At 33.9% G+C, this 25,595-nt stretch overlaps 2 long non-coding RNA genes across 6 annotated transcripts in view; one reads left to right on the top strand and one right to left on the bottom strand.

Annotated features, from left to right (window-relative positions):
* The window catches only part of LOC107141396, a 102,483-nt gene that overhangs the window by 16,638 nt on the left and 60,250 nt on the right, over positions 1–25,595 (bottom strand). For 2 of the 5 annotated variants that reach the window (XR_001503435.2, XR_007351411.1), the window contains 2 exons: positions 20,800–20,873; positions 20,209–20,264 (listed from right to left, as the gene is read on the bottom strand). This is a non-coding gene — a long non-coding RNA (uncharacterized LOC107141396). Of the gene's footprint in view, positions 1–20,208; positions 20,265–20,799; positions 20,874–24,748; positions 24,843–25,595 lie in introns of all 5 variants that reach the window. The other 3 variants (XR_001503437.2, XR_007351412.1, XR_001503438.2) reach the window with 3 other exon arrangements.
* LOC125619810 overlaps positions 1–25,595 on the top strand; it is a 261,670-nt gene that overhangs the window by 221,402 nt on the left and 14,673 nt on the right. The window contains exon 3 of the long non-coding RNA XR_007351414.1: positions 1,675–1,737. This is a non-coding gene — a long non-coding RNA (uncharacterized LOC125619810). The remainder of the gene's footprint in view (positions 1–1,674; positions 1,738–25,595) is intronic.

The raw sequence follows: 25,595 nt of genomic DNA, 5'->3' as shown, positions 1-25,595 counted from the left end.
TAGGGCTAGGGACGTGGCTCAGTGGTAGAGTGCCCCGATGCCCCTGAATTTAAAAATAAATAAATAACAAATAGCTAAAAATGTAGCTTCCAGAATGAAGTCAACGCATGCTTTAAGTCAACAGGCGAAAAGCCATGAGCATATTTACAGCTGTGAATGCACAGACATGTGCAGACGCCGTACAGGCCTGAGACGGATCCTCTCCTGCAAATCCTTCTATATAAGGATGCAAACGTGCTTCTGCTCTGTTCCTAATTTTCACCGTACTCATTTTTTTCTCATCTTCTTTTCATTGCCATCAACATCAACCTCATCAACTCATCAAAAAACACTATTAATACCTGAGCTGGGAACCACGTCGCGCAGCATACAAAGTGCACTGAGCTTCCAGATTAAACAAGTAATTATACAAATGCCCTTTAGTGCACATTTACCAGCATAAAATCTGCATGAGGGGAAAATAGCCAAGTAAGCCAAAGTTATACGTTTCTAAACACAAACACATCACCTGAGTTAAAAAGAAGAGGCTTAATGAAAATAAACAGAGCTTTAAAAGAGAGATTTAAAGCCTAAATGCAGCTTAAGACAAGTTGTGACTTTACGATATCGCATAAGAGTGGCTTCACACACCTTAACGGACAGGAAGGGACCCTCTTTGGTGCCACGTTGAGATAATCCTCTGTCTTTAAGAAATATTTTTTAAGTGGGGGAAAAAAAGTATTTCTACAAACATAAAAATCCTAAGCACTTTCTGTGTTGTGTTCTTTCATTGTATTTAACTTCACTGTTCTAGGAACAGAACTGTGGTTTTTAAAAAATGGAAAGAGAATGTACTGAAATCCTGAAATCCTGAAATATCTAACCTCTGCAGAATGTTCAAGTGCAGCCTAGTGGTCCAAAAGGTTTCCTACCTAAGATGCCCCCCTCCTCCCCCCACATCACCAACACAGCCAAATTCTTGTATGGCCCTGCACAGCCAGACAGACTGATTAGAAAGATAACAAACAATACTACATAAAGATTAGCAAAAGATAATATATTAAGGATACCATGTAGATTGTCCCAGACACCAAAACTTTAATGTTTGCATTTTCTTTATCCTGAAGTTTTATGATGAGTAAATGGACAATTTTTATGATGCTTTTTCTGTTGGAATTTTTTTTCCCCAGGCTGGAGATGGAACCCAGGGCTTTATGCATGCTAGGCAAGGGCTCCACCACTGAGCTGTATCCCCAGTTCCCTTATAATGCTTTTTGAAGTAATGAGTACACCCAGTGGACTAACAACTCTGCTTATGCATGTGCTACAAATACCTGCATTCTAGATTCTCACCAGAGACTATAATAAATTCATCACCATTTTAAAGAAATTCATCACCATTTTTTTTTGTGTGTGTGTGCCAAAATGCCGATGTGTGTGTATGTGCATGAACGCTCAGAACTGTTACCCTTGTAATTTAAAACTTCCCTAAACCACAATAATATATGCTTAAGAGAGACCTGAAAAATAAAAGCTCCTTCAAGTTGAACAAAGCTGCAGTTATTCTGAAAGAATTCTGAGCATTGTTTTCATGGTTTATTAGTAAATGTGATTTAAAAAATTATTAATAAACTTTTCTTGGTTAATTAGTAAATGTGATTTCTAGGTTTATTCATCATTCACATTTTTCTTCAGAATTAGACTGGACATCTAAGAACTTCCAGAAAGATCCTGGTGGAATCACAGAATTGGAGGAAGGTAGGATGAATCTTCAAGAGAATGGGATGAAGTTGGGGAAACTGGGGGAAGAGAGCAGAAGACGGAGGGTCATTCCTTTCTCTTCTATTTTACCCTTTTTCTCCATTCTCACATGCCCTTTCACTTTGACCTTGGATAATTCATGTCAACCATCACCTCTTGCCCAGCTTGGTAAAGCTACAGATTTGGCACCTGCCTCCCTCTCTCTGGGTAGAGCAGCTTAAAAGTTCAGTAAAAGATGGTAAATCTCTCTTCTTTAAGTAAGAAAAAGAGGGGAGAATTTCTGGAATTTGTCACTGACATTCATACCATCATTTTAATATAATAGTGCAGCCATTCAGTAGAAAATCAGATTCTCACATGGATCTTTCCAATCCTGGAGTATTGCCAGAATAACCATTGCTCATTGATTCTTTTTTTTTTTTTCCTTTTCCACCCATTCTCGCAGTGCTTATATTTAAATTCTTTCCTTGGATTAAGCCAGACCATTTGAAATATGACCACTTTCTTCCCACAGATTTTGGAGTTTGTGTTAATAGCTCTGAATTACGCTTTCATGCGCTCTCCCAGGTTTCCACTGAAGACTGAAGATCTTGCCATGAACATATGACATAAAATATGGGATTCTATGACTATATACAAAAGTATATACCTAGACATTCTTAAAATGTGAATTTGACCTTAATAGTTTCTGTTAGGACCTGAGATTCCACATGTCTATAACTAAAAATAACCTACACTGGAATGATGCTCCTCTGTTTTCCAATAAAGGTCACCTCCAGGGAAGGAGGCAGAAAAAGAGAAGGGAGAAGAAAGTACAACTATACCTATAATATTTTATCTGTTATTTAAAAACTGGCTTGAAGCAGATTTTGAAAGATAATAAAATATTTCAGATCCAGAAACTGAGTTATATTTTATACATTACTTTTTGACATATTTTAAATATGGAATTCAAACTAAACATATAAAGAAGCCAGCATACAAAATTCACTAATTTATTTTAAGGAAGTTATTTAAAACACTGTCCTCCACAGCATTCAAGTAATATTGTGAACATAAATCACTTAAGGATTGTTAAAATGTTTATTTGATTTTGATAAGTTTGGGTGGGGCCTATGATTCCACAGTCTAATGAATTACAAAGTGATAAGGTCCAAGAATCGCAATGTGAGTAGCACTTTTTCACAGTATACCACAGGTTCACTTTGTGATGAAAGCACCAAAGAAATTTCTCAAAAGTCTCAACTTAAGGAAAAGTTATGCTTATCCTCAGTAGTTGGTTGATTTTTAGCTTGCGAATGATATACATCTTGTTTCCTTTGTTGCTGCAGCCACTAGTAAGCTCAAAGGCAACCTATCAAAGGTAAAATCTATCTTAGAAATTACACAATACTGTACGATACACATTCTTATCCACTAACTTACTCTAATTTTATTTTGCTACTCTTATTTTTCTTTTGTTATAGTTTTAACAACCATATGTTTTTTCCATTGCTTCACATGTATGTGTGTGTGTTTATAAACTACCTCCTGTCCTCTCAGCAGTGAGGTTTGGCATACGTAAATTAACACATAACAAGAAGATCACAGTTATGAGGGGCTTCACAGTCTGGAGGAAAAAAATGTGGAAAATTTAGATGGAGTATGTAGAACCATATAGGATTTGTAGGAGGAACTATATCTTCCTGCATGAGAGTACCTGAAATATTATTGCTTCTAGTACCACTCTTCTCACTAATATTCACAGTCACAGTTATGCTAATGATCACTGTCTACCATGTGCCCAGCACTAAGCAGGGTATTCTATTTCCTTTACCCTTTTTATCTTTTATCACACATAATCCCACCTGATAAATCTGTGAGGATTTTATTATCATATTTCGAAGGTCCCGCAAGGTTTCTCATACAGCTGTAATCAGGACAGAGCAGCTTTAACCCTGGTGTCGCGGCACCACCAAGATCAGGCCTTCAGGGTCACACAGAAGACTCCCAGAAGCCTCATGAAGAAGAAAATGCTTGGTCTAAGACTTAAAGTTCCTAAAGGAAAGTCAAAAGTTTGAAAAGAATGAGTAGGAAAACAGAAAGAGGAGGAAGGAGTTACTCCAGATGGGGAAATGGTGGGCAAATAGGGAGAAAGGTAAAGAGGCAGAGTCAGTTTAAGACTAGCAGGTTCAGATTAGCAGTCATGAGGACCTTGTGTTATGGTTTAGATATGAGGCGTCCCCCAAAAAACTTATGTTTGAGACAATGCAAGAATGTTCAGAGGTGAAATGATTAGATTCCAAGAGTTATGACCTAATCGATAAATTAATCCGCTGATAATGGATTAACTGGGTGGTACCTGTAGACGAGTAGGGGATGGCTGGGAGAGGTAGGTCACTGGGAACGTGCCTTTCGAGGTTACATTCTGTCCTCAGGGAAGAGAGCTTCTCTGCCTACTGATTGCCACGTCCTGAGCTGCTTTCCTTCACCACACTCTTCTCCCATGATGGTCTGCCTTACCTGGGCTCAGAGCTATGGAGTTGGCCTTCTAGGACGGATCTCTCTGGAACCATAAGTGAGAAATAAACTCTTAAGTTGTTCTTTTCAAGTCTTTTGGTCACAGTGATGAAAAAGTTGACTAAAATACCTTGTTTGTAGGGAGGGGGAGGCAGATGAGGTAGGAGTCACACTTCAAAGAGACCTATACACCCTGCAGAGAGAGTAGATATTCACCTGTAAATAATGAACAACTGTAAGAAGACGTCAGCTATGAAGGCAAGAAGATTTAACTCTGTGTTTGAAAGTGTCACTTTCATGGTGGTGTGGAAGATGGACTTCAGGAAAACAAGGAGCGAGGGAGGGAGATGACCAGAGGCACTTGCCATAGTTTGGGTGAGTGTCCAAACTGAAGGAAAGGCCAGTGGTGTTAGAGAAAAGGGTTTATTTGAAAGGTTTTCAGAAACCAGATTCTTTAAGGCTTAGTATGATTTAAATATGTGGATTGAAAAACAGGGAAGGCCAAGATTGAACACACCATCCATGTTCCTGGCTTAAGACACTGCGTGGACAGCAATGACTGACCAGGTGGGACAGGTGAGGGAGAGATGAAAAGATGCCCTGTTTTAAGGTATTAGTAGGAACATGAACATGAAAAGATAGAGCCAAGAGGCATAGATACTGCATCAAGTGCATGTTTGTGGTCACAAAAACTACAGGAATGAAAAGTTCCTCAGTAGGAATGCTTATAAAATGAGAAAGGGGCATAAAAGTGCCAATATTTAAGGTAAAAGTTGAGAAATAAAGACTTGGAAAAACGCACTGAGAAGGAAGAGCAGACTGTAGGAAGAAGATCTGAAGGAAATAATACCCCAGGAACCCCATGTGGGGAGAAGAGAAAATTTAATAATGTTCAATATGTTACAAGACCAATGTGATAAAGATTGAAAATACTGATTCTAAAATTATAATATCTCCTTTAACCTTAAAACAGAGGGATTCAGCAAAGTAACTGGTAGACAAAGTGGGTAGAGATGAAGACCTTGGAGAGAGCAGGGGCAGGCCATAATTTCAAGAATCTTGGTAGAAAAGTCAGCAATCTGGAAGAATCTGCCATGAGAGAGTAAGTCTGGTTAAGAGAGGAGAGTTGGGTCAAAGGCACCTAAGGCAAGTGACAGATCCAGGAGCACTGATAGACATGGAGAAAAAGAAGAGTTAAGGTGAAGATAGTAGTGATTTCTTGAACAAGCAAAAAAAAAAAAAAAGGAAGAATTTGGGAGAGATGGAAGGCCAAATGGTTATTCTAAAAAAGTACAGAGGTGAAACCTTGACCATGAGAGCATGCTCAAGGAATCAAAATCAAAGGTGAGACCACCACGGGGCTGGGCTGCTTCTGTGGAGTCAAGTTGGAGGTATTAACGTCCATGAGGTAGAAGAGCTAGCTCAGCAATTGGTCTCTCTTGAGTTTTCACATAGATGCTGTTATTCCTCAAGATCCCAATGAGCGTCGAGGGGCAGAGGAAAGCTGAGTCACCTGTCAATGTGTTTGTGTGGTAGAAGAGACAAACACAGGGAAATTTACTAAAGGACACGGGTTTGCTTGAGATTGGAGGTGGAACTGTCTACAAGGAGGAAGTATGGAGAGGCTAGAAAAATGTTGACTATCCCAGCGGCTCAGGAGAATCGTGAGTTCAAAGCCAGCCTCAGCAAGTTAACAAGGTCCTAAGCAACTCAGTGAGACCTTGTCTCTGAATAAAATACAAGAAAAGGGCTGGGGTTGTGGCTCAGTGATTAAGCATCACTGAGTTCAATCTCTGGTATAAATAAATAAATAAGTCGATAAATCTATCTATCTGACTTTTTCCCCAAGGCTGCAGAGAAGGGGAGGTAAAGAAAAAGCAGCATCTGCTCTTTACCATTATGAAGTGGTATTATGGAGGGTGGGATGAAGACAGGATGTTCTATGAAGTGATTGAGAAATATGCTTGTTAGTATGTGATTTGTCTCAACTTTAAAACCACCCTGCTATAATCTGATCTGTTATTCTGGGGCTAGATCTCTGCAGACTTTTTCTGCCTTGCCTGCTGCTCCCTGCTGAACTCTGACATTAGGGGGCACCAGAGGGAGGCTGGAAGGCTGGTGACTGAGAAGGGACTGAGTCCTCTTGCCTCTCTAGCAGGACCTCAGCAGTGGCTGCTTCAACCTGGCCGTGACTGGGGACTCCAGGGGCAGCAGGTGGCTCCAGTTTGTGGTATTCCCATACTCCCAGTCTGGCCTTATGGTTTCGACTCAGAAGCTTCAGCCCAGTCAGTCAGAGTCACCTCCTTTGAGTCTGATTTCACCCCTGCAGGGCTATTCTACCAAGCTTCTACACTGTCATAATCCCAAATTCATGTGGCTGTGACTTTATATATTGCATTTTTAGTGATGATTTTTCATAAACATAAAAATAACTTGAATACTTAAACATTTTAAGCCAAAAAAAAAAAGTTCACAGAATATGACCAGCTTTAAAAATTTTTCAAAATGTCTCCTCGTAAAGAGAAAATCTACAGAAATAAAGTAAATATTTGCAAACCATTCATCCAATGAGGGACTATTATCCAGAACATACAAGGATCTCAACAGCAATAATATCAATAATCAGATTTTAAAATGGACAAAAGACTTAAAGAAACATTTTTCAAAGGAAGACACACAAATGGCCAACAAGTATATGATCGTTAGGGAAATACAAATCCAAACCACAATGAAATATTAGAATCAAAAAGATGCAAAGTTAAGTGCTAGGATACAGTTGTGCATACCTGTAATCCCAGCTACTTCAGAAGCTGAGGCAGGAGAATCAAAAGTTCTAGAACAGCCTAAGCAACTAAGTAAAAGCCTGTCTCTAAATAAATGAAAAACAAATAATAAGGGTTAGGGATGACCAGTGCGGCAGTGCACGCCTATAATCCCAGTGGCTCTGGAGCCTGAGGCAGGAGGATCTCAAGTTCAAAGTCAGTCTCAGCAACAAGTTAGGTGTTAAGCAATTCAGTGAGAATCTGTCTCTAAGTAAAATTACAAAAAATAGGGCTGGGGATGTGGCTCAGTGGTTGAGTGTCCTTCTTTGGTACTCAAAGTCGGGGGACTAGGAGTATAACTCAATCCTCAGAAGAGAAGAAAAAGAAGAAGAGGAGGAGGAAGAGGAAAAAGCAAAAGGAGAAAGAGAAGGAGAAGGAAGAGGAGGCAGAGGAGGGAAAAAGGAAGAGGAGGAGGAGAAATAAATGTTGGTGATGCAGAGAAAGGGGAACTCTAATTCTTTGCATAGTTGGTGGAAATGTAAATTAGTACATCCAGTATTAATAACAGTATATGAATGTTCCTCAAAAAAACTACAAATAGACCTACCATATGATCCATTCATCGCACTATAAGGCATATATCTGAAGAAAATGAAATCATTATTTTTTTTAAATACTTGTATTCCCATGCTTATTATGGAACTATTTACTATAACCAAGAAATGGAACCAAGCAAGATGTTTATGAACAGATTATTTTAAAATGTGGCTTATATGCACAATTGAATAATATTCATCCATAAAAAAGAATGAACTTCTGTCTTTTGTGGCAATGTGAATTGAAGTGTAGGATTCCACGATATGCAAAATAAGCCACACGCAGAAAGATAGATACCACGTGTTCTCACTCATTTGGGGAAGCTAAAAAAAGTCAATTTCACAGAAGAGAGAGAAACAGAGGTCATAAGACAGTGGTAAGAAGAGGGAAAGAGCAGAATAGAGGTTAGTTAAGAGGTACCAAAACATGGGTAGACATGAAGAACTAATTCTATAGCATAGTAGGGACATTACAGCTTACAGCAATTTATGATATATTTCAAAATATCTAGAAAATTCCAAAGATTCCCAACACATAGAAATGATAAGGAGATGGAAATGTTACCCTGATTTTTATTAATATTGTATACATTTATAAAATCACTGTACTGTACCCCATAAATATATACAAATGTTACTTAGTTAAAAGCTTAAAAAAGAATTCTTAACATGTTAATACTTTGCATTTTTAAAGAGAAATATTAGAGTTGAAGGCCCTTTAAACCAACCTGAGATCACATTTCTCTCCCTTCCTTCCTCTACAGAGTTAATCAGTATCCTGAAATTAGCACATGTATTTCATATTCCTGGCTTTTGTTATGTAAATATTTACCTATAAACCATATATAATGTTTGGGTTTTTTTGAACATTATAAAACACCATATTTTTATTTTTATAAAAATATTTTATAAAATATTTAATTTTAAAGAAAGTTTTATGATTATGCCAACTATATTTTCATTTATTAGATTTTCTAGATTTCTAATTCACTTGTCTGGCTTAGTTTATAAGTGTCTGTTTTATGATTTCACCACATTTGTTTAGCCAATGATCAATGATGAATATTGACATTGTTCCATTTGTTCCTACAGAAATAAATATCTTTGTATTTTGCCTTTTATATAAAAGCCAGAGCAGAGAATGTGGCTGATCTTCTAATCACTGTCTCCATTTTCTAACATTTCCCTAAATGCATTTTTAGAGTAGGTGCACTCTCTTCTTTTCTAGAATGCCAAAATATTCTCTAAGGTTATTGCACCAAATTACATTCACATCAGCAGTACATAAATGTTTCTACTGTGCCACAGCCTCACACTTGATATTCTCCAGACTTTTGAAATTTCTGCCAACCCAATAGATGTGAAATAATATCTCATTGTTTAATCCACATTTCATGGTTCTACACATATTTTGTCTGTGTCTTTATTTGTTTTGTTTTGCTATATTAGCCTGCCTCTTCTGTGAAGTCCTTGTTCATATCTTCACATAATTTTCTTTATCTAATTTTCAATTGGGTTGTATGTTTTTTTTTCCCAAAATTCTTTATATATTAAATATTAATTCTTTGATTACTTATACATCTCAAGTATCTGGAAGAATCTTTAATTTTTACTGTTTTCATAGAATCCTTTAATACATTAAAATTATATTATCTTAATGCAATCATATCAAGCCTTTTTCTTTTTGATACATGCTTTTTGAGCTTAAGAAATACTCTTCTTCATCAAATTTTTATTTTCTCCGACACTTTCTCTGAAAGATGCAAACTTCTGCTTTTCATATTGATACTTAACTCAGCTAGAATTATATGGGCTTTTTCTCATATGCATAAACTACTTATCCTAGTACCATTCTATTGAGTAGTTTATCACCCTTGGAATAGGTCTGCTCTATTCCAAGTCTCCATTTATGAAGGGTCTGTCTGGGGTCTCCCTTCTGGTGTATCCATCCATCCCCCATTTCAGAAACACTTCATCTTGGTCACTATAGACTTTTGGCACCATGCCTTCCTTATTCTTCTTCTTTAGAAATTGTTTTGGTTATTTTTTGTTCTTTTCTCTCCCATATGAATTTCAGGATCAGCTTGTAATCTTTTCACAAACCCTTACTAGAATTTTGAATTAAACTGAATATTTAAGTTCCCGAACAGACATGGTCCCATCTCATTCTCCAAACAAACCCAAAAGGTATCTTAGTTATTATTCTATATATATATATATATATGTATGTTTAGGAACTTGTCTAACATTATAGGGCAGGACTGGGATAAGACACTAGATTCCTAAGTGACACTGAATTTTTTGTTGAGTTTTTCTATCGACAGCAACTCACAGGCCGTGGTATGGACCTGCTCAATGCTTTGGTAATTTTAATTATAAGAGGCAAAAAAAGAAGTATACTATAAATAGAGGGGGGGAAAAAAGGCTAGTACTTTCTTTACCTGAACTGCAGTCTCTTTTCTAGTCCTGATCTCTCTTCCCTTCAGCTTGTCAAGTCTTTTATTTACATAAAATGGGGCTTTATTACATAGGTCAGAGCAGAGAGGGAACTGGCTTTCCCCCTCCTGCCCTGTGTTTTGAGTTAACTTGTATGCGGTTCTGGGATAACAACATAAAATTCTTGAAATGGACTCTGCTACTGTTTTTGGAAGATAGGCTTAGAAATATTTAAAGAATTTCCGTTTCAGAAACAGCTCCATAGAATGAATTCAAAAAAAAAAATGAATATCCAATTATGAGCAGAAGATGACCAAGAAAGGAAAGATTCTTAAAAGATAGCTATTTTAAGTATTTTACTTAGTTGAAATCTCTTCTAACAACAATTTGAAGATTTTTGTGTTTTTCACAAAGATATCTTAAAAACTAGGCCCAGATTTTACTTTGCATCAATTTTAATTTTAAGCTCAAACACGACCCTAGCTAAAATTTATTTTGAAGAGAAATAATTTGGGAAAAAAATATGTATTAAAATAATAAAGTTTCCAATCAAACTATTAACTGTAAAATGTTAAAAAAAAGAAATTAATTTAATTCCGTTGACTTAACCCACTCAAAACTTTAATAGAATATAATATCATGCCTTGTGGTATTAAAAGGTGTTAATTAATTTGATTTTCTAATTATATTTTGTTTACTTTCATCTGTGAATCATGCTCTTTAAAATTGTATGATCTTTTGTTGAAACAGAAAACAAATCTTGCAAAGATATTATTGTTACTGCTATTAACTAAAATAGTTTGTAATTTGAAAGTTAAGTAGGAATTATTATTATGTAAATGTGTGTCAACCAAAAGGACAAATGACTGAAGAATTACCTGTTCTCCTCACCACCTCCTCCCTTAAATAGAACCCTAGGTTCACTGTGTGGGAACACTTCCAAGAGGAAAAATTCATTCTACTAAACATCTCTCACAGTAAGTAGCTATTGGTACCTCAGGACAGATTGAAGAAAAAGAAAGAGAAACAGGAAAAGGGGCAGACAGTTGGATTAGACTGCACTGTGTATATTAGTGATGGGTAGACTTCAAAAGACTTAGAGGTTCATTTTGGACAGGTGCCCAGAGATTCACAGGCTTACCCAAAACCTTCCATAACTTCTGATTTTAAAATTGAGCTAGAATTCTTTCGAGACCAGACTTTTGGTCTTCAGTCATATTCCACACCCATGGTCCTAAAAATAAATGCAAGCTCTGAAATTCTAAACTTTCTGATCCGGGAAAAATGAAGTACTTGTTTTAAATAGATAACTTTAAAAAAATGGGAAAAATGAAGTACTTGTTTTAAATAGATAACTGTAAAAAAAAAAAACTACTATGTTTTGAAGTTTTCAGATAAAACTACAAAATATGTTTTGCCTAGAAGAGACAGAAACTTCTTAAAAATATATACCTGATATTGGAGTCCCATTTTAAATGATGTTGACAATAAAGCTTTTGAACAGATTTTTAGGAACAGGTGAAATCTTCATTTGAATTCTAATTCACCCATAAAGATTGGTAATGCTAGGTCCCCTACTAGCGTGAATCCTTATCCACTGATACCTGGTAAGTAGCAGCTGGGGAGACAGGCTGTCAGAAAGATCTCTATCAATACAGGTCTGCAGACCTGTAGAGATGAGAGAACCCATCTGGAAGAGGCAGAAAGGAATTTGTCTGTCACTCTGACTGCAGGGTCTTCTTTTAACTGAACACAGTGAGAGTTATCCTACAAGGAATATTATCATACTTTGGTTTAATTATCATGTGTCTAATTAAGTGTGTCTCTCAAATGTCTCCTATCAGACTTATTATTACTAACAGCCTGCTCTGAAGATTACTTTTTCAAGGGTTTGAAAATGATTTTTCGGTACAAAGCATCAATTTCTGATATCAGCTACGGAACAAAATAAACTATTCCTCTGTCTGTGAATATGATTCTAAGCAAAGCATGGTTTTACTCTATTCTAGAAAAGAAGACATGGGACATGGACTGAATAAGCAGGAATGAAACAGACAAAATCGTTTTTAGCATGTTCACCACAAGAATCCCCCTGAACAGAAGTTACACAGTGGTCATGGGAAGGACTGTTTTCATGTCTTCATTTATGAATGCAGAGCTTCCTATATTTTATATCAGATAGTAGGTGCTCCAATGTCTAATCAGTGTCAGATTGCATAAGGCTTTCTACTAGATATGAATAACAATGACTTTCCCATAGCGAGGAGTGCTGCATCAGAGACAAATAAATTTACAAATTATTATACGTACAGTTTTACTTGGCATTTGATAAATTTCAAGGGCTTTTAAGGAATAATACAGAATAACTAGCTATAATGATAGGTCCAAAGTTTCTCAATATCTGAGAAGCTATTATATTATTTTGATGTCAGTGTGCATTGTACTTGAAAATGTACAGTTCCTGTCCAAATAGCAGTAGCTTATTTAGAACCACTTGCTCTACTCTAATAAAAGTGTAAAAATTAGTAACAGTTGTTCCATCTCAATCGCATGCTGAAAGCAGATCCTCGACAGATAGGAAATCTGGAATAAGATCTACATCTCTTTATAGTTCTCTTCTAGGATTTTTTCAAAGCACAGCTCATTGGATATTTCAAACCATTTCTAACAAAGACAACACTTGTAATTTGAACTATTTTGTATCATTTTGTTCATACTTCTTAAGCTTCTCCATTCACTCTTCTCTTACTACTTACTTGATTTTTGAGTTTTCTTAACAATATAATTAATACTATAAAATGTAAGTCAAAAATCAATGCCATCTACTAACTCTACTAATTATTAGTGATGAATACTAAAAGAGGAACAAGAATAGCAAGCAGAAATTCATTCCATTGCTATCTTAATTGAAGGTATAATTTAAATACTTTTCTTCCCCAAACATTTTCCTAGATCAATTCATATATAATAACAAAATGAATAGATTTGAGCTTCATGTTCTATCTTCTAACCTAGCTTTAGACACTATGGCTGACTAAGGGTTAATGTGAAAAGTGAATAACAGACAAAAAATAAAAGCTATAAACTTATCCAAACTATTGAGAAAAATGATACCTTGCATTCAAGATATTCATTCACATGTTAGTTAATCATTTCTGAAACATCTACTATGTTCAGTGTTTACCTTAGGAATCTACTATGGGAAAATGTAATTGAACGTTCATACATATTAAAATAATAAAGGTAAGCAAAAGAGTCATCTTTTAAACTGTGTTATTCTAAAACCATGAAATAAGTAGTGCGTTTGGTATTTGTCTGCAGTAAAAAAATATTTTGAGAGTGTTAACACGTGTCCAAATTCATTGTTTTCATGTCCCACTGCCTAATTTGACACAAACAAGCTCCTATGTTCTTCAATAAAGGAAAAGGGGATTTGAGATGCATTTGATGAATTACAAAAGAGTAAACAATTAGAACCTCATACTTTTATCCAAAAAGCCTCAGATCAAGCCATGTTATAGTCTATATTTGCTTTAATTTATGGGATACATAATATATTCATCAGTAAATATCTTTGAATTTTCTTCCTAAAAAAGAAAAGACCACCATACTGAAATAATCAGTAGAAAAGTATCGGAAGCTACACCCCTTACATCAGTATTCAATTTAATGAACAACTTTCAAAAATCACAGGTACAACATCCTTATTAAAGAACATAACCATATAAACTGCTTTGGAAATTGGGTATTGACATGTTCATAATTTCTTACCTCTATATATTTAAATTAAGACTTCAATAAATAAACCAGTAAATGCATTTATTATTAAAAAGAAATTTCTTTAAAAATTCAAATCTTAACTTATTAAAAAATATAATAAAAGACTTTTTTGTACTTTAGTATGCAAGAATTAGATTGCTTGACCTCTCTTTTAATGACTTAATTAGCTGTACTAAAGCCCAGCTGGGCCTCTGCTGACAACATAGCTAGATATTTCAATCAAGCAGTGTTATGGAGAATAAGTAATAAATGCTACCTTGTCGCCATACAGTCCCAAACCATAGTGCATGCTGGTAATACTAAATTTGATCAGTATGCCTCATATTTCAATTAGTCGTGGTCTGAATCCCTAAAACTGTGTAATGTGTATGAATTCCTGATATCAGATACAGAGCCACAGGCTCCCACAGTTAGAAGCCATTGAGTTTGCTTTTATTAGCAGCCAATTAATGGCAAAAATCTGCATCGCTTTTAAAATTTATAACCCTCTCTTCCAGCTGCATCCACGGCTCCTGCTATACTGTATACAATCAGATCTATATCACTGTCGCAAGCCAAACAGCTGCAAACTGTATTCTGTCCACAGGAGTAAAAAATCCTTTCATACAGAAGCTTTTTTTAACCTCTTAGAAGTTCTTTTCAAAGCGCAGCAGCAGTAGTCACTTTGCGACAATGAGCGATTTAATACAGAAAGAAAGAAATCTACACCAAGGTAACCTCTTGGGATGTGCTAGGTTTTCAAACGGAGTGAAACCCTACCACTCCGGCACCACACAAGGGCAAGCAAAGCCACTTCTCCTGACCAAGGCTAAGAAAATACAAACATATAAAACCTGACCCTCATGCAAAGTTAACCCATTGAAGCCTACATAGTCATTAAAACCAAGTGGTATTACACCAGTTTAATATTAAGTAGCTTACACGAAATTTTGGTATTCAAATTTGTATGCCTGAACTTTAGATGCTTGCCTAATAAAACATCTGTGGAGATCACATTCCCCATCAAGAGGCAGTTTATTGCATACCTGAAGATTTTGAGACATTATTTTTAGGAGCCAGACTCCTTCTGACATATGATAAGACAGGAAATTTAGATGTGATCAGATTTAGTAACAAAGCATAATTGCTTTATGTATTGCTAATGCTGCACTTTCAAGATTATTAAGGGAACAGTTCAGCCTTATGGTATTATATAGCTTAAGTTACCTTATACATATTATTCTATGAAGCCTGAAATATGTTGCTATCTGTTCATTATAGAAGAAATAAAGAACAGAGTCTCTTCATTTGGTCTTCTAGAGAACAGTAAATTTAAAAATACACATTCCATATGTTGACATCTAGAAATATTTATTTATTCCTCTATTTAAGTAACATACGGCCTAACAGATAATTTACCTGGAAAAGGAGTGTGAAAAAATATTCACCAACTCTAATACATGGCAATAAAATGTAGTACTAGGATAATACAAACTGCTGCCATGGTTATTTAAAAGACAATAAAATCCTATTTTACAAAATTCAACTGCTAATAACCAGCATTCTTTTGGACAGCTTAAATACTGCAGTAAGACTCATAATGCCACTGTGAAATCATAAGCTAGTACTTCAAAGGTGTTGTATCTGTTACAAATTTAATCTTCACTGCTTTGTCACAACTGATTTCATCCCAGCGGCTTGGAGATGCAGCATAACAACATTTTTGTTGTCCTAGACAACCTGAACCAAACTGTTAAATACCTGTCTGATGCCCGAGAATGATTATCATAGTATTGCCTATGGAATCTCCAATCACCACCCTGAAAATGTGCAATTAGTCTGTTCTAGTTAATAGAAGGGGAAAAGTATGCTGTACAATGTTGACAAATTGTAGACATTTTAATGATAGAGACAGAAATGCTGTGCTCTAGTGTATGAATGGCACAGTGTTGTGTTCATGGTATTTAAAATACTATTCTTTCTATAATACTTTATATGCATACATTTCACAATTATATAATAAAGTTCATATACATTTGAATCTCATGTGATTTTTTAAAATATTTCATGAAGAATCATGGATCTTAAAAAACCAGTATCCAGTGATTTCCAATTAAATACTGAATGTCTTTGTTTTTGAAATATCAGGTACCTGTAAAGCAAATGTCTCCCACTTCCTCCCAGGAATACATGGAACGGTGCTCAGTAGGAGCAGGGGGCAGTGATGTTAAAAACTACACAGACTTCTGTTCATGAAGTTGCTAAGACAAGGGGTTAGGGGAGCAGGGCATAGGAGTTTAATTATAAAACATGCTAAATTTGACTCATCGGGGTCATTATGAAAATTTATAACTTTCAAAGGAGAATTTCAGGTCTATCTACTAGCACATGGATTTAGTATTTATGTACTGTCTGTAGAAGTGTATACATGAGGACCTGTCCCCCATAACAATGCTGCGTTGTTATTACTGGACAAGCCAGTATTTTGTATTAAAAACCTTTTAAAATTGCTGATCCATTGCCTTCTCATTGAGCATCTTTGCCACATCATCAATCTGTATTGTTTAAATAATATTAGAAAATATCTCTCAATGAATATTTAATTACCAAGTACTATCGTTTAAATCTACCAACCAAGAAAAATAAATGCATAGGGAATTATATTTATTACAGTTCTCGAGAAACTACTGAGAATTCCAAAGTTCTGACTAAAGATCACTTTCTATATGGAATACAGACCCTTATTACAACATTTATGCTAAACATGGAATAAATACGATCTGTATATCTTCAATGGATTCAACAGCTTAAGTGATGGTATGAGATAACTTCAAAAAAAAGAGAATAGGTTTCTTTATATTAATACCCTGAAAAAAAGATTAATGAATAATAGTTAACATAGATATGAAAACTCATTTTACTGACAAATTAAGGAAAAACAGAATGTACAGATGATAAATATTCTACCCATATAATAAAAAATCACATTGTTTTGAGATTTCTTATTCCTATTGATATGCCACTTAAAATGATTTAATTTGAAACAAAAATGATGCAATTTAAACACATCTTTAACTGGCATGGGAGTAACACTATTAAACATATATTAAGTTGCCTGTATGCAATTCGCACTTGTGACTTTTCTCTGCCATTCATGAATTATGCAATTATCCCTAACTCATGGAAATGAAAGTGCATTAACTGCCCACTGTCATGTATTGTCTCTTTCTATGTCCTTGTGCACACATTTCCACAGTTCATTATTCATGGATGCATCTATGCAAGTGTAAATGTACACATATAATATGGAAATAGTCACATATGGATAAATAGCAAGTAGATACTTGTTTGTGAAGATATATATATATATATATATACTTGTTCCAAATAGCAAAATTTAACTAGGAACACCTCTATCCTTGTTATGGATGCCACATGGTAAACAAAACAGATGTCATCATTTTAAAGCAATAGCGGGAGTTCTTCACACATAAAGAGAAGATGTTGGTCTATAAGTCAGAAATCATGCCCTTTTATCTTAAACCACTTTTCCTAGCTTTTTTCCCCATTAAAAAGAAAAATACCCCTTTCAGCATTGATTAATATTTCACTAGAACACAATTCAGAAAATATTGTATCTGTGTTTCTCATCATTACCCATTTTTCAAGCATGTTGATATAATTATAATGAAAGCAATTCATTCCTAAAAACAATGATTGAAAATAAAAATTGTGGGAGAAATAAAAATTTGGTGTTTTCTTCACTGCCTATTATGGTCATGTGAGTTATTCCAACTTTGAATTAAATACCCTGACAATTTGCTGCTAGTGAGATATATTTTTCAGAGAGGTTCTCTGATTTTAGTCTAGGAAGCACTAGAAAGCGCTCATGTACAATGACTTGTGATATAGGGAATAGTGAGGACTCTTCCTGATTTACATTAGTTCCAACATAAACAGAATTGGCCCCATTGAATAATTCTTTCTAATTAAATAGAATGAATTCTTATCAAATATATCCAGGTTTTTAATTTGTGCATAATAAAGTTTTTTTTAGTGTTGCTTTAGGCAATAAAAGCAGGATTTAATGATTTAAGAAGGAAAAGTAAAATATTTTGTAGCACAGATTTTAATTTTACTGTAGATAATCAAATGCCATGTTCAGAATTTCTTATGAAGGCTATTTTAGCAAGATAACTCATTCAATGTAAACCATACCTACATAAAATTAATTGGAGCATTTTAAATAGAAAAACAATTATTCTAAAATTATCTATGCACAAATTCTTTGCTAAGTATTATTTAAAATTAAAATTGAAATAATGGGGGTTCGTGGAGCGATTTTATAAGTAAGTAAACAACTTTATTATATACTTAGGATATACTGAGGGTCACACCACATGCAATATTTTGATGAAAAATACTTTTCATGATTATATGTGCATTCTGATTTTTTTCAAAATGAAGTAAAAATCAACCATCTTTGTTATGCCTTCATATTTAGAAGAATATTAAATATTTTCAGTCAGTTAAGTTACATTTTGAATTCTGCTGCATTTCTCAATTTACAAGTAAATTTCATGATTCTCAGATATTATAGATATTGATACAACATAAGAGTTCTATAAAGCTTAATTAGAGCATGACTGAAAAGCTAAAAAGAAAAATGTCAGAAAGTACAGCTCTATTCAAAATTGGAAAGACAATAAAAATAAACAGGTGGAAATATTCCACATTTTAAGATGCATTAGTAGGAAATACTGTTCTTTCTAGGAGAAACTATTTAAAAGGTTGTTTCTGCTGAAGTATAACAGAAAGAAAATGTGTTAATCCCTAACACACTATAATTTTTATGCTTGTAAGTTGTAATTCACAGAAATACTTCTGCCAAGGCAATAAATATACCCAAGAACAATTTAGGATAAACATAAGTTTTCATTACTATACAGTATATTCACTGGCACCATAAATAAGGTGTGACCAGCAGAAGGCACTGTTACAATAAATATATACATACAGCTGCTCATTTACAAACTGGTTGGAAATTCTGACAAGTTTTACAAACTTTACACAGCACAAATATTCTTTTCATGTAGACATTAAGTTATAAATTTGTCCTGTAATTGCAAAGAAAAAACTCATTGCATAACTCCTTTTTTGTGTCATTTTTATTTGGATTGCAGCCCATTTACAATTTTATTACCCTCATTTTTAACTTACTTAATTCATAAAAGAATTATGTGGTCACACTTACCATCTTTAACACTGCATTTAAGGAATGTTGCTCTCTTGAGAAAAGACTCAGACTGCTGAAGTTAGACATAGATTCGTATAGAGCCTGCTTCCAAAGCAGCTTCTAGTTTCATTCTTATTAACCTTTCGAGGTTTGATCATAATTTGCTAGAGCATGCAGGCATGGTCTTTTAATGGAACTGCTTAGATGTACGAAAACACCTCTAATTAAATCTCTGTCAAACATACCCCTAACAATGTTGTTTAGTTTGTGTTCGTATACAAAATCTCTTGAATGCCTCTCCAAGTTTACAAAATCCATGTTAAAGGAGCCAGCATTGCAAAAAAATGTTACGGCATATGTTTGGATTTTTGTATTTCAGAGTCCTGACTACTTTATCTGAATTACAGATTTAGAGCTTTGTTATGTGTGATAGTTATGATAATATGATCACTAAAGGCACAGAGACAGGGAGACTCAAATCCCTTTGAAAATCCCTTTCTCTATTTCCTACAGCTGCTGCGGCAGTTTAATATCTGATAGAATGATGAAAAAGAACAGGCCGAACTCCAGTTTTAATAAAAATTTTAACAGGTCTACATATAGTTATGAAAAATGTTATTTGCAATGCCGATTTTTAATAAAATTTTCTAAAACCAAAGAAAAAATCCCCCAAGGGAACCTGATATGAATGTATTTTTCATATGTACTATTTAAGGCTCTTTAAAGGTTATGAAAGTGACTGATAAAATAAGTTCTATTCTATACAACACAAACCTGAATGCACTTGTACTTTTGCATTTTAATCAAATAAATAAGCAAAGCTTTCATTTTGTATATTGGATCAGAAACAAATATTATCATATTGCATAGTCAATTTTCATTGTTAGCAATAAAATTTCATATTATTAAATAATGGCATTTTTAAACAATTCAAAGCACTGCTAACATACACATCAAAGAGTTCTACGATCTACAAATGCATGCATCATGCTAAGAAATACTATATTTTCATAAAACTGAAATTTTGCTCCCTGTGTTTTATGAACTTGAGAAATTACATGGAATGTGAAAACATTTATTTTCAAAAGAGACAAATAAATATGTTAGGTGTGATGAATGAAATATAATTTAATCCAAGAACTTCAGAACTTCTGAAGAGTCTCTATAAAATAGAACATACCAAATGGAAGGTCTCACATGCAGTGGCCTGGGAGAGTTCATCAGGATAACACTAACCTGGGAAACAGGGACAATAAGCTTAGTCCCCAAAGTGTCTCTCTCCACAGAAAATAGAAGCAAGTGTTTATAGGAGAGCAGGCAGAAATTTCAATTTACCTTTCTGACCTGTACCAATTGCAAAACCAGGAGGCTTTTAACTACCAAAATGCTGAGCACAAACAAGGGGTTCACTTTTAATCTTTAAACTGCATGGACTGGCATTATCACCAGCAAAGCCCTGGTGTTCTACGCAAGCACTGATTGTCCAGCAGCACTGTCCTTGTTATTATTTCTGAAACCTTTTAAGTTCTAAGGAAGACTTTTTAATACCGTACATCATGTAAAATATATTAACATTTATTAAAAGAACTTGATAGACTTTTAGAATTAAAACTAGCTACACTAATACTAGATAACCATTCTATTCTTTACAGAGGGGCGGGCAAACTGGAACTATGAAGCACAGTCTTTATTTTATCCCTAAATAAATATTCACTTTTAAAAACATTAAATGTATTATGCAATGAAATGAGGAAAGTAAAGCATAGCCCACCTCATTACTTTCTCTGAGAATTGCAAGGTTGGAATATTGAGCCATCTTCTAAACCTTGTGGTCCTCCACGATTCCTAACACAGAATTGACAGCAGTTAGTTCATACCATATTTATAATCCCACTATGTAACATTTCTAAAAAGCTGGATTTACATTTCTAGAACCAAATCAAATTTGTTTATCTGTTTACTTGATATTTTCCTGTATTTTTAGTTAAAGAACTTTTTTTTAATGGGGTGAGGTGGGGGTTAGTGACCTTAATCAGGGGATTTGAAAAAAAAATTGGTGGAATCAAGGTAACAAGAATGAATGAAAGAATAATTTATTGCTGTGACCATTTCCCTCCTTGATTTTTGTATTGGGATTACAGTGGATTATCCCCAATCAAATACTATTTATCAGATCCTTATAGATAACCATGATAATAACAAGAATAGGAGAGTAACTTTCTGAGATCATATCTGAAATGTAAATATAAGCACTTGATCACAAAAGCTATGAGTAGACAAAAAATATGAGAAAAAAACACAGATCACTAAAATAAAGCTTTGACATTAAGTACATCTTTAATTTTCTACATCAAGAATTTTTATGCCATTTTAAGAAGGATATGTGATGTTAAATAAGAGAGCTTTCAAATTATAAAAAAAATTACAAGATGCTAGTTTAAATGTTGATTAAAGGAATTTCTCATTTTAAAATATTATAATAATTTATAAAATAAAAATTGAGGATTATTCCATTTTTCCAAAAATATTTCACAAGCTATACAGTGTTCTTAGAAAATAAGAAAGCTTATTTTAAAGTGCATGTTCAAGCCTTTAATGAAAGTACTAATTTAAAAAAAAAATTAACACATACAGAGCCATCTGGCCACATCAAATGACATAGATCTTTTGTGTATCAAAATACCTATTCTAAAACAAATTGACATATTTTTATTCACATAAAATAAGACATTTACTTAAACATTAATAAGATTTATTTACTCTTGAAGGGCAAGGAAATACAGGAAATCCTCCCACCCTCCAAACACTTCAAACACAGATAAATTATTAATTTTAACTGGAAACCATATAGAATTAATGTAACACTTATATTTAATGAGTAATTTAGCATTTCAACAAAATTCAGCAATATTCTCCTCCAAATTTTACTACAGTGTTTTGCCAGTGTGTTTGGGTTTTCAGTTTCACTCAGTCCTTAAATAAAACTCTTTATGTTTTAAAGAAATAAAGGGTGGTCTCTTCCTTCATGAATTTTGTATATAATAATTTTAATCTCTAATTTTATCTATATATCTAAAGTATTTAAGAATGCAATATTGGGGGAGGGGTGTTATAACTACCTGAAAAGTTTAGGTTGCTATTTTTATTACCAAGAAATAAATAAAATAGTAAATGTTATCTAAAATTATTCTATTGCTTAACTTTCATAGTTTCCATACAAACCACTGGAGGCATTTCTAAGCCAAAGTGACCCTAACCATTGGTCTTCACAAAGCTTTTGCAAGCCTGACTGGAGATTTTTTTTTTAATTGATGGTGGAATAAATCACATTGAATACATGCATTCAGGAACCAACTACACAATATTTTTAAAGATAAACATATTTATATAAAGAGATGAGGGAGAAAATTCCTGAAAAAATACCTCTTTTATTCACTCAGGAATATGGAGTATTATCCATTTGAATATATCTTCATAACAAATTATGGTTATAAAAATTACTATAAATTATTGCACATTAAGTAGTTTCCAGTTTTTTATTTTCTCACTGGCCTTGATTTTTACTATCCTAAGGGTCCCATATTATCATTAATTATATACTCTTATTTCATCAACTGTTTTTCAACCTTGTAGAATTTTCTCCAAGATTTTCAAACACCAAGAGCATCTGAGAGTCAATCTCTTTTTGTTGTTTTCATAATTTAAAATTATACCACCAGACAGCCTTTCTTTAAGAAAGCCAGGAAACTGGGAAAACAGATAAATTAGGATTCGATTATTCACATCACAAAGGAATTCACAGATGGCTTCATGTAAATAGGGAGCTCCCTATTTAAGTGTTTGTTTACAGATCATTAGCTACTTGACAAAGAGGCTACAGGGGCAGAAAAACTTAGAGCTCAAGTGTTGGGAGACACAGCCAATTGGAGATCAATCAGAAATGGAGACGCCAAAGCATTCATGGAAGCAGCATGTGAATCAGAAAATGTGATTTCCTTCATATTCCTCTGTGTGTGTGTGTGTGTGTGTGTGTGTGTATGAGAGATAAAAGAGAAAGAGAATATGGCTATATGTGTAGATGTAAAATGTATGGATACATATACACACAGAGACACACCCTAAAGATACCTATTTTTAATGTAGAGTAAGACACTGAACAAACTAGCTGGATTTCCTGAGTTTATTTTGGAGATTTAAAAATGATTCACAGATTTTTAAATGTATATTGTTTTAAAGTACATCCACTCATACAATATATGAAATGTCTACCTTTAAGCTTTATAGTCTAATAATTGTCAGAAACTTCTTACTTTTCTTATACAAATTATTTGTATTCTTAGCACAACAAATTTACTAAATTTTACTGTGTACAAGGCATTTTGCAAAATGCTAAAGAAAAACAAAGCATAAGTCATGACAGAGAAAAAATATAATTTTAAGTGTTGCTTTCTAAAACGTGGGCATTAATGTTTACAGATTTGCTATTCGAAAATATTAAATTATAATGGATTACTATACAAAACTAATACCTTTGTTTTGATTGTGAAGATCATAGATCTGAGTCTCAAACCAGCTAGATATATCCTTGACTTGAGGTAAGTTTTGTCTCCAATAGATGTTCCCTCTCTTATTAAATTTTGAAGGAAATTTTTAAAATGCATATGGGGCAAGAGGAATAAAGATGAAAACATACAAATTCCTGTTAACTACCCTCCTGCTTTATTGTCAAGGCAAGTGTAATCTTTCAGTTATTAACTTTTAATGACCATCTGCCTCTTGAATATTGCCAAATAAAAGTTGAAACTTTTTGCTGAAAAATGAATGACAAGTAATTTCAAAGTTCTGGTTCTCTTAGACTTCTTTAATATTAAAAAAAAAGTTTTCAGATGTGAAAATTTTTGCAGAGATAGAGACTTGTTTGCATTATTTGGCTTGCTTAACATGCTCTGTCTCACTTCAATGCAATTCCAGAAGCATGTATTGATGGCTTCCTGCATTCTAATACTGGCTCGGCAGTTGGGCAATAAACTGTATACACAGACTGTGCTTTCCAAGAGTTTACCCATGTTATCTCATATTTCACTCTATATGATAATTAGTCATTTTTAAAATGATGTCCTGATAACAAACTTAGAAACCTTGTTGGATTTCTGAAATAAGTCCAAAAATTTTTAATGCTTTTGTTTATAATAAACTTTGATCTTAACACCCATGTTTTATATAAGGCTCTTAAACCAGTCTGGATAAACTAGAATAAAGAGAAATGCTAATGCACCATTAATTTTAAACTACATTAAATCAATTTTCCACCCACATTTTTAAAATAAATTCAAATTGCTAAAGTTTCTTATTTAGAACACAAAATTACATAGAGCACGGAAGAAAGTCACCCCTTCTTTCAAGTGAGTAACTGGACTTTTAAAAATTGCTTTGAAGTCTAACTTGTGATACTTCATTTGGATTTGGGGAGGGAGGGTTAAAGAATAAAGCAAAGTTGTACAGAAAGAAGGAAAAGTGTAAAAGGGAGAAAAGGAAAACAAGTTTCTTATTACAGCTAAATCATTTCAGGAAAAAAAAAAAGAGAGAGAGAGATGGATTTGGCAGTAACCACTAAGTCAAAGTATGATACACTAGAAAGACAATATAAGACAAACACATGTATTAAAGGTGGTACACTTCAAAGACAGAAAGCAATTCATAACATTCTAAATCTTTCTTACCACTCTTTTGGAATAGTTTCCTTTATTTCAACGTCATTTCATCCTGACATTCCATCACAAGCCAGGCATTCCATACAAGTAACAGTGTGTGGCACTAAATTCACAATAAGTATGATATATTTAAATACAAAAGAAAATCATAAACTCCACAAATCATGTAAAATAGTAAAAATGTAAACCTTGGACATTTTATTTAAGCTTCACAATAATAAATCTACATTTTAGGTACAAAAATTGACTGTCATGACCCCTAAATATATTTACTTCTTATACTATTACCTAGGAATTCACATGCAAAGCACGGTTATATCCTGAATATTTGGGAAGTGCTTAAATTAGGATAACAAACATAATTTTTTCAATGTGATACGTTAATGGTCACATAAGGATTTGCTTTTTAAAGAGATAAGTAACTGGCCTGGTTAGATTGCGTTTCACTGAGATAAAAATAAATAGTTTAAGGGCTCTTTTTTAAAAATAATAATAATAAGCCACAAATTAGTCAGACACAAACTATTTTGGTTTGCTTTTTTAATTTTCTGTTTTAGTATAAATTTGCAAGGACTGTTTTATACAATATAGCCTGCTAGAATGCTCACAACTGACACTGAAAGTTCCTGGGTCTTTCAAGAGTTTTATTCCTAGGAATACTGTGAAGTGGTACATGTACCTGAGAAAAATTTCCAGGACCTACAAGTTATCCTATCCAAGACTGCCAAAGCTGGGGATTATGGCTATCATTTCAAAAACACCGAATAACTCGGTAACAAAATTTATTCTTTGGTATATTGGCAAAGAAATTTTTTAAATGAGGACCCCTGAAGATACAAAAATTTGGTTTAGTAAT

The sequence above is a fragment of the Marmota marmota genome, unplaced genomic scaffold (genome assembly GCF_001458135.2).
Source record: "Marmota marmota marmota unplaced genomic scaffold, marMar, whole genome shotgun sequence".
Classification (NCBI taxonomy): domain Eukaryota; kingdom Metazoa; phylum Chordata; class Mammalia; order Rodentia; family Sciuridae; genus Marmota; species Marmota marmota.
Note: the sequence above shows the minus strand (reverse complement) of the source record. Positions and strands in the feature narration are given on the sequence as shown.